Source organism: Cupressus sempervirens, chromosome 7, assembly GCF_028749045.1.
Source record: "Cupressus sempervirens isolate cs-2001-9-10 chromosome 7, ASM2874904v1, whole genome shotgun sequence".
Lineage (NCBI taxonomy): Eukaryota > Viridiplantae > Streptophyta > Pinopsida > Cupressales > Cupressaceae > Cupressus > Cupressus sempervirens.
In genome coordinates, this window is record NC_143124.1 from 470457637 (window position 1) to 470466474 (window position 8838).

Here is an 8838-nt window from a genome sequence, read left to right on the forward strand (position 1 = left end):
ATTAGCATCGCCTGCACCACCAGTGTCATCTTTGCTTGTGTCACCTACACCACTAGTGTCATCTCCTCTTGTGTCACCTACACCACTAGCATCACCTCCACTTGTGTCACATGCACCACTAGTGTCATCCTCACTTGTGTCACCTGCATTGTCATCATTGTATCACTATAGTCTTTAGGGCCCAATCAACATTTTTTTTTAGTTATCAGCACATGTGTGATGGGATAGATATGGATGCATCTTAGGATGTAGTGTCATCTCATCCATATGTACATTGTGAGAATACTTGTTATTCATACAGAAGTGGGGATTTGACACTCACAGAAGATTTAATGGCAATGGTCTTCAGTGGATAGGGGACATATGTTTGTTGGTTTGTTTGAGTTTTAATATGATATTATTTAATCACCTAAATATCATAAAAGTTAAATTAATTTTTGTTATAGATCACTCTAGATTGATATGTGAACAATATGCAATGTAGGGTGTAGAAAGTAGTATGAGAACACCATAGAGCACTCATTCTACTAGAGATGTGAGGCTAGGAGCAAGAACAACTGAGGTAAAGTTTTTCAAATATTCTTAAAAGTACAATAATACAATTGGCTTAAAAATATTATTTCTTAATTGGTATGACACTAAAAATTTGCTTATAGATCCTCTTCCATATCCTATCATCATTGAAACCCTCTCATTCATCAAATCCATCCAATTCCCATCCACATCTCTTGCTCTTAACATTACCCAAACCCCTTCTAATGAACCTCATGAGTTTTTACTTGATATTATTTAATCACCTAGAAATATCATAAAAGTAAATTTTTAATTTTAATTTTATAGAGAACCTTAGATTGATATGTTCAAACAATATGCAATGTAGAGTGCAGCAAGTGGTACAAGAATACCACATAGTTCTCATTCTGCTAGAGGTACACGACTAGGAGAAAGAACACCTAAGGTAAAGTTTTTTTAAATATTATTAAAAGTACAATAATACATCAGATTTGAAATATTGTTTCTTAATTGATATTTAAAAAAATATAATAATAGCTTTCCATCTCCTACCATCATTGAAACACTCCCAAATTCATCAAATCCATTGAATTCCCATCCAAATATCTTGCTCCTAGCATACTCGAACTCCATCTAATGAAGCTCATGTGATTTTTTCCTCCATATACCCATCCACATCAAAGAACCTCCATATCACATAGGGTTTCTTGTAGGAGTGTGCAGATCATGAATCTCCACTTTTATTTCTTGACAAGGTGCCAAAAGTTCATTCACATCTCTCTTTTCCTTCTTGGTCTCTTTGTTGTCAATTTCTAGGCCTTGTAATATCCTTCCAATATCATCCTTCAAGTCCTTTTTTCTTCTTTCTCTTGTATGATCTTCTTCTTGTTATTGTGCCTTCTTTCCATTTAAAATATTATCTCATATTTATAACAATACTCTTTACTATTTTATAGGGCTTGTTGGGGGCTGAAATTTCTCAAATTGATGATGCCACACTTTCTACCATTAACTTTGGCCTTAAGAGCTATGTAGTATCATAGCTTGCACACCTATCAAGTTTACAATTTGAGTTGAACTCATGATGTGTCTTATTGATTCCTCTTATGTTATATTTGTATCTTCTTTATTGTACTCCACATAGCTTGAGGTCTAGAGGAAAGGAAAAGAAATCAGCAAGAACACAAAAACAAAAAAGTAAAGTATTAAATACAATTCAAGTTTATATTTTGAAATTTAATAGGAATGAATGTATATACATGTACTAAATATTGATGAATATGTGTTGACTTGTTTGTTGAATATACGTAAAAATAATTTAGTTTTGTAGAGTTGATGAATGCTCTTGAGAGTGTCGATGTTGAGGCTTGGAAGAGGTAAAATTTCATATTTTCCTTCTCATAAATTTTAGGTTATAGTATGCATTTGTTCTATATACATATTAAATAGTTGCATTTACAAATGAGTACATGTTTTTTCTTAGTTTTATAATAATTATCAAGAATTTATCTTATTAACATGTGTTATATATCTTTTACCTATTACAACAGTCATTGGGACATCATACAAATCCTTTCCCATTTCATTTTGTTAGGAATTCTTAGCATCAAAGATGGGCTCAAACACATTAGAAGCTAGAGGTATTTATGTAGAGTCTTAGTTGAAGCCCTTTTGTGATCTCAATTTAGATTTCTTATGTGTGATAGAAATCCCTAATGCCTACTCTACAATTCTAGCATTTTATCACTTACCATACAACTTGTGCCTTATAAAAGCATTGATTCATCAGTGCTTGTACCTCCCACTAGCACTAGATTTCTAACTAAGGTTGTAGTACATTTATTTTTATTTTTTTAATTCTATTTCTAATCCCTAATGCCACTCTATAGTGCTAACATTTTATCGCTTATCATATAGATTGTGCCTCTTGTGAGCATTGATTCATTGTTAGTTGTGTCTCAAATCATTACTCTACCTCATCATTTTGTGAGGAGTCCCACCCATTGATGAAGGAGTCCATTACCACTATCATTTAGTCCAACTATGGGACAAAGGGATGAGGTAATGAATAGCTCAATTATCCACAATTTAGAACCCAATTCTAGTTATTTTCATAGTACTTATAAATAAGATATTTGATAGTGTATTTTAATTTTTCATCTATAGACACTTGTCGAGCCACAAACTGCATCAAAGAGGCTCAATTTTTGACGATTTTGCACAATCATAGATATTGATAGTGATATACATATGTAGTTGTGGTCATCACATGACATAGACATATATTTGACTTTTGTATTATATATATTCGATATTTGTATTATGCACATTCAACATCTATATTGTACACATTTGACATTTTTTGGGTATTCAAATTTTTTATTGTATATATTTGATATTTGTATTGTGCACATTCAACATTTCTATTGTATACATTTGGCATTTGTTGGGTATTCGACTTTTGTATTGTACCGATGAGGCATAACATTATTTTGTAACTATATGATTGATATGACATAATATATTGTTCACTTTGATAGACATTAAACTTGCATTTCCATCCAACTTGTTCAATGTGTGCATACAAACTTGTAGTTCACCTTAGTTTCTTGCAATTAATCAAACACATGAACATTCATTATTTTATACAAAAAATGTAACATGTTTATCAAATTCATTATAACATGTAATCATATGTCACTTATTTTAATGTAATGAGACATGAAAATTAAAAATATGTCATGATTTTTGTATTTGTGTCAAAGATTGCAACCCGATAGTGCATAGAGACCCTTAGGGAAACTTCCATTTAGTGTGGTTGATACCATCGGAGGTGATATTGTGGCTTTAAAAAATGTTGGCCCTAGGCTAAACCTTACTAATTAGAGCTAAGGGATTAGATGATTCAATCCTAGGACCAATAGTTTGAAATATACATAACCTTGCTCATTTTTATTGAGCAACATTGCAACTTTTGGCAATAGGTGAGATACGGGTGCCAAATCTAAACAAAGTCAAATCTCTAAAAATTGAGATAGGTTGTTTTGGGACTAGATGACAAAATCCTATATCACCTTACAGTTCATCAATATCTTCATACAAGCTTAGAGAAATGCCTGATCAAAAATCACAACCCAATGGTGCTTAAAGACCCTTAGGGACATTTCTATTTAGTGTGGTCGATACCACTAGAGGGACATTATGGATGAAACAAGGTTGGTCTTAGGATAAACCTAACCAATCAGAGCTAATGAAGTAGATGATTTGATCCTAAGACCAACAGTTTGTAATATACACAACCTTTCTCATTTTAACTAAGCAACATTGCAAATTTTTTCAATAGGCAAGATACTGGTGCCAAATCTAAAGAAAGCTGAATCTCTAAAAACTAAGATAGGTTATTTTGGGCCTAAATAAAGTGATTCTATAACACCTCATAGTTCATCAATAGCTTGCATGAGCTCAGAGAAATTCTCAATCAAAGATTGCATCCTGATGGTGCTTAGAGACCCTTGCAGACACTTTTGCTTAGTGTGGTCAATACCATCGGAGGGATGTTGTGGCTGAAATGAAGTTTTTTTTTTTTTTGTTGATTAAGTAAAACATATTTTATAGGGATCCTGAAACCCAAATGTATTACAACATATCAAAAATAGAAGTATTTAGTAAAGTCTAACATAAATGAAGTAGCTTATCAAAAGCCAACCAAAAAACTAGCCCTCAGCCAGGAATAAAAAACTAGTAAAACTAGATAAAAAAACAACCAGCAACACTAGAAAAGAAACAACAATCTAACTATCAATTCTTTTTATCAAGAACCTATAGGGATTCTAGAGCTTCTATGATCTTCCTATTGTCTGCATCCTCCTGGTCCTGGTTTTGAGCATTCACCTGGTCTTGGATCTAAGCATCCCCCTGGTCCCTGGTCTTTTTTGGATAATCCTTAGCCTACCCATTGTCCAGGTTGACCTTCTCTAGAATTTCCTTGCCAAATCTAGCACTAATAAGTGATTCACCCAGGCTGTTAATATTTTCATTCAGAGAATTCAAGGTGGCGTTCACCTGATTCACCAAGTTCTAGTGGAAGAACTCCATCCTTTGGACTCTTTTCTCAACCTTTCTGATTCTATCCTCTTGGTCGGCCCTATAATCCTGGATGTTGATATGCGATTGGCTTCCATCCTAGATTATGTCCTCTTTATTGTTCCCCTGGTTGTTGTCTCTATTTTGGTCACCTTCTTGGCTTTTTCTCCCCTTGAGTTCTTCAATTTCATGGAACAACCACTTGATAGACCGAAAACTATCTATCATGCTATTCCTAGCATTGTTCAAAAGGTTAAGCCCAGTTTCCCTAGCATTATCTAAAATCACAACCAAACTAGGATCAATGAGATCATCATAATGGGTTTTTCCATCAATATCCTCCATCACTTGAATATTCAAAGGCTCCATGACAATCCCCAATTTGGCTTTATTTGAATTAAAATTCCTCTAGGACCTCCTCCTATTTTTTGTTATCACCTCCCAACTCTCTTTTCCAAAAATGTCAATAGTCAAGGAAGGAGTGGGGCTAGGGCCAGGAATCTCAAGAATCTGGTCTTTATTGTCAAGGCCTCTTCAGCTTTCCTTTTCTTAGGATTCCCCGACACATCAGAAAAATCCTCCTCCTCCTTTTCAATATCCCTCCCCTTCTTTTCCTCCTTCTCATTGCCCTCTTCCTTCTCCTCTTCCTCCAAATTAGTGTCGTCTTCATCCTCATTATCCTCCTCTACCTCTTGAGGCTCAAGCTTAGGGGGAATAAGGGGTAAAGCTCTTGGGTTTTTTCTGTAGGGGATGCAGGCTAAAGGTTTCCTTCTTTAGATTTGGACTCCTCTTCCTTCGATTTTATGCTATGCACTTCCTTGGAGCATGAGCTCCTAGTTTCCTTAGAAGCACACCCACCATCACTAAGGGATCTTCCCCTAGTTTGAGCCTTCAAATACTCATAAACCAGAAGGAGTAATCCCTCATGAAGGGTAGGATTTATGGTGTATTTTTTCTTAAACCCTTGATACCCTTTGTCATGGAGCTGAAAAGCTAGAAAGGAAAATAAATTTTGATTTTATGCCTAAAGTGATTAAGCAAGAGTAAATGATGCATTCTTATCATATCGAATCTAGGGTCTAGGGAATATACTCAATGATGATCCTGAGAACATACCTCCATAGCTTTTTGATTGACTCCATCTCATAGTACATCTCCACCTTGACAAGCTTATTTAGCTCCTTTTCATCCTTCGCAAAAAATTTGACAACATTTGTCAACATTTTCTTATCTCTAAAAAAATTGGTCTCTACTAGAGGGATTTTGGCAACCCAAGCTATCAATTCCACATTGACTTGGTGGGATACCCCATCAATTTTCACTCTCCCATTTTTCCAAGAATCCACCATAACCCTTGTTATCCTTGCATCAAAACCATGAAGCTTCTCTAGGAATTGAGAAATCCTGCCCTTTTCCAATTTGTACCAAACCTTCAATTTCTCCTTCTAGTTCCTTGCCTCTATGGATGGCTCCCTCCTATTTCTCTCTCCCACCATGGTTTCCTCTAATACTGATAGCCCCCACCTGCTCACTAGCTGAAATGAAGTTGGTCCTAGGCTAAACTAGACAAATTTGAGCTAACAGAGTAGATAGTTTGATCCTAGGACCAATAGTTTGAAATATACACAACCTTGCTTATTTGAACTAAGCGGGTAAAAGCACAAACCTGTGTCACCTTTTATGAAGAAATGTGATATCAGAATGCGACCGTTCAACATTAATAAAAAAAAAAAATGGTATTTGTGTTTAGAATTTGAAAATGATGTAAACTAATGAAATGTGTAGAATTGGATGAAATTTATGCCTATCATTTAAAAAAAAAAATTTTGAGTAAGAATTTATTCATTTCTTTTATTTTGAAGTCCCTTTTTTAACTATAAAAAATATAGCTTGTAGTTCCTGTCAGAAAAAAAAAATGCAAATCATCTTTTTTTGTTTTGATTTGAAAATATCTATAGATGACATGTATATCTAGTGCACAAATAAAGAAATAATTAATTTTTATCTATATTTTCTTTGTGATAAGTACCCAAGCTCGACCTTCTCAGAAGCCAACAGTTTTTTCCTCCTGTCAAAACTTCCCAATCAAATCGACACCTTCTTGAGAAAAAATTACATATTCATGAAGAGGACTCACTCCTCTAGAGATAAATATAATTTTTTTTTTTTTTGGTATGATTTACTATTTTTTTCCCTTTTTTAAGTGAGCATCTTCTGAAATGTTGAAATATCGACTTATAATATTTTGAATTTCTAACATATTATAACTAATCAAAACACTCAAAAATTTATATAATGATGATATTGAATCTAATATCTAATAAAGATTATTTTTAGTTTTTGAATAAAATTGAGTTTTTATAGAGAAATGAAATTTGACCAAAACAGGTTTTGACATCAGAAACGGTGACACAGATCTGTGCTTTTACCCAAGCAACATTGCAACTTTTGGCAATCAACAAGACATGGGTTTCAAATCCAAACAATGTCAAATCTATAAAAACTAAGATATATTGTTGTGGGATAAGATAATGTGATCTTGTAGTACTTGACAGTTCATCAATACCTTGCACGAGCTCAAAGAAATGCATGATCTTAGATTGTAGGCCAGTGGTGCTTAGAGACCCTTAGGGCCCATTTGGTTGCAAGCGTAGGAATTGATAATTAGAATAGAAAATTTGAATGAGAATGGAGAATGAAGAATAGGAATGGAAAAATGCAATCCAATCTTGTTTATCCCTTGTTTGGTTATGCAAGCTTAAATTGGAATAGGGTTAACTTGCAATCAGCGCCATTTGAAAATATTTCTAAAGATGCAATTGGTGCCATTGTAAAATCGCTAAAATATTTGAAAATATTGAAAATAAAGTTCTAGCGCTCACCCCAGGTCAAAGCGGATTTGAAAATTTAATCAAATTTGAGAAAGTTAAAATGAATGCAAGAATAGCAATTCCAATTACAAGTATTTTTTAGAATGGACAAAAGCTCATTTTGGGGCTAAAATGAGAATACGTATTCCTATTCCCTATTCCTATTCCACACACCAAACAAAGAATACAAATCATATTCTAATTTCCTATTCCTATTTCGGTTGTATTCCAGCAACCAAACAGGCCCGTAGTGATTCTTTTGTATAGTGTGGGTGATATCGTCAAAGGGATGTTGTGGCTAAAATGAGGTTGGTCCTAAGTTAAACCCAAAAAATTTGAGCTAACAGAGTAGATGATTCAATCCTAGGACCAATGGTTTGAAATATATACAATCCTTGCTCATTTTAGCTTAGCAACATTGCAACTTTTGGCAATAGGAAAGATACAAGTGCCAATTCCAAAAAAAGTCAAATATCTAAAAATTGAGATAGGTGGTTGTGGGCCTAGATAATGCGATCATGTAGCACTTGACAGTTCATCAATACCTTGCATGAGCTCAAAGAAATGTCTGATCAAAGATTGCAACCCAATGGTGCTTAGAGACCCTTAGGGACACTTCTATTTAGTGTGGTTGATATTGTCAAAGGGAGGTTGTGGCTAGAATGAGGTTGGTCCTAGCCTAAAACCAAGAAACCCAAGCTAAAGGAGCAAAGCCAAAATTGTTGATTAGGTTAGGAGTTGGTCAAAGGTCACTCAATGAGCCAAAAGTTGTTGAATAGGTTAAAAGTTGTTAGGGATGCACAACTAAGGTATTATATTACTTAATACATCCTAGGAATCTTAACTAGGGTCCTAGAATAGTTCTAGATGGACCCATTCGACCAAAAGATGTAAAGAGAAAAAATTGCTCAAAAGTTGCAAAGTTGCTCAAAAATTTGCTAGAGCAACTTTTACAATTTTTGCAAAATGTTACAAATTGACCCTACCTTAAACTTAACCACAAACCTTACCTATGGTAGAAACCTAACCCTAACTCTTCATGGACCCTATTGACCTCATGATGATGTCAACATCATGCCTTGTGCCAATCAGAGGGCTATTTTAACCCTAAAAAGGGGTGATAGCAAGGACAGAGTCCAAAACAACCCATCCAAGTTTTACATATGTTGTAGAGAATCCAATGAGTATCCAAATATATAATTTATTTTCTTGGTGTTTTGGGAAATTTGGAAGAAAAGTGCAAGAGGACAACCATCTAAATCCATATAAGTTGAAGCTAATTAAATATTTTGTTAAGGATATCATTAAGCCCACAAATAAGAATATATGGCATACAAATATGCATATGTTACATGTTTTCTCTTTTTTATAT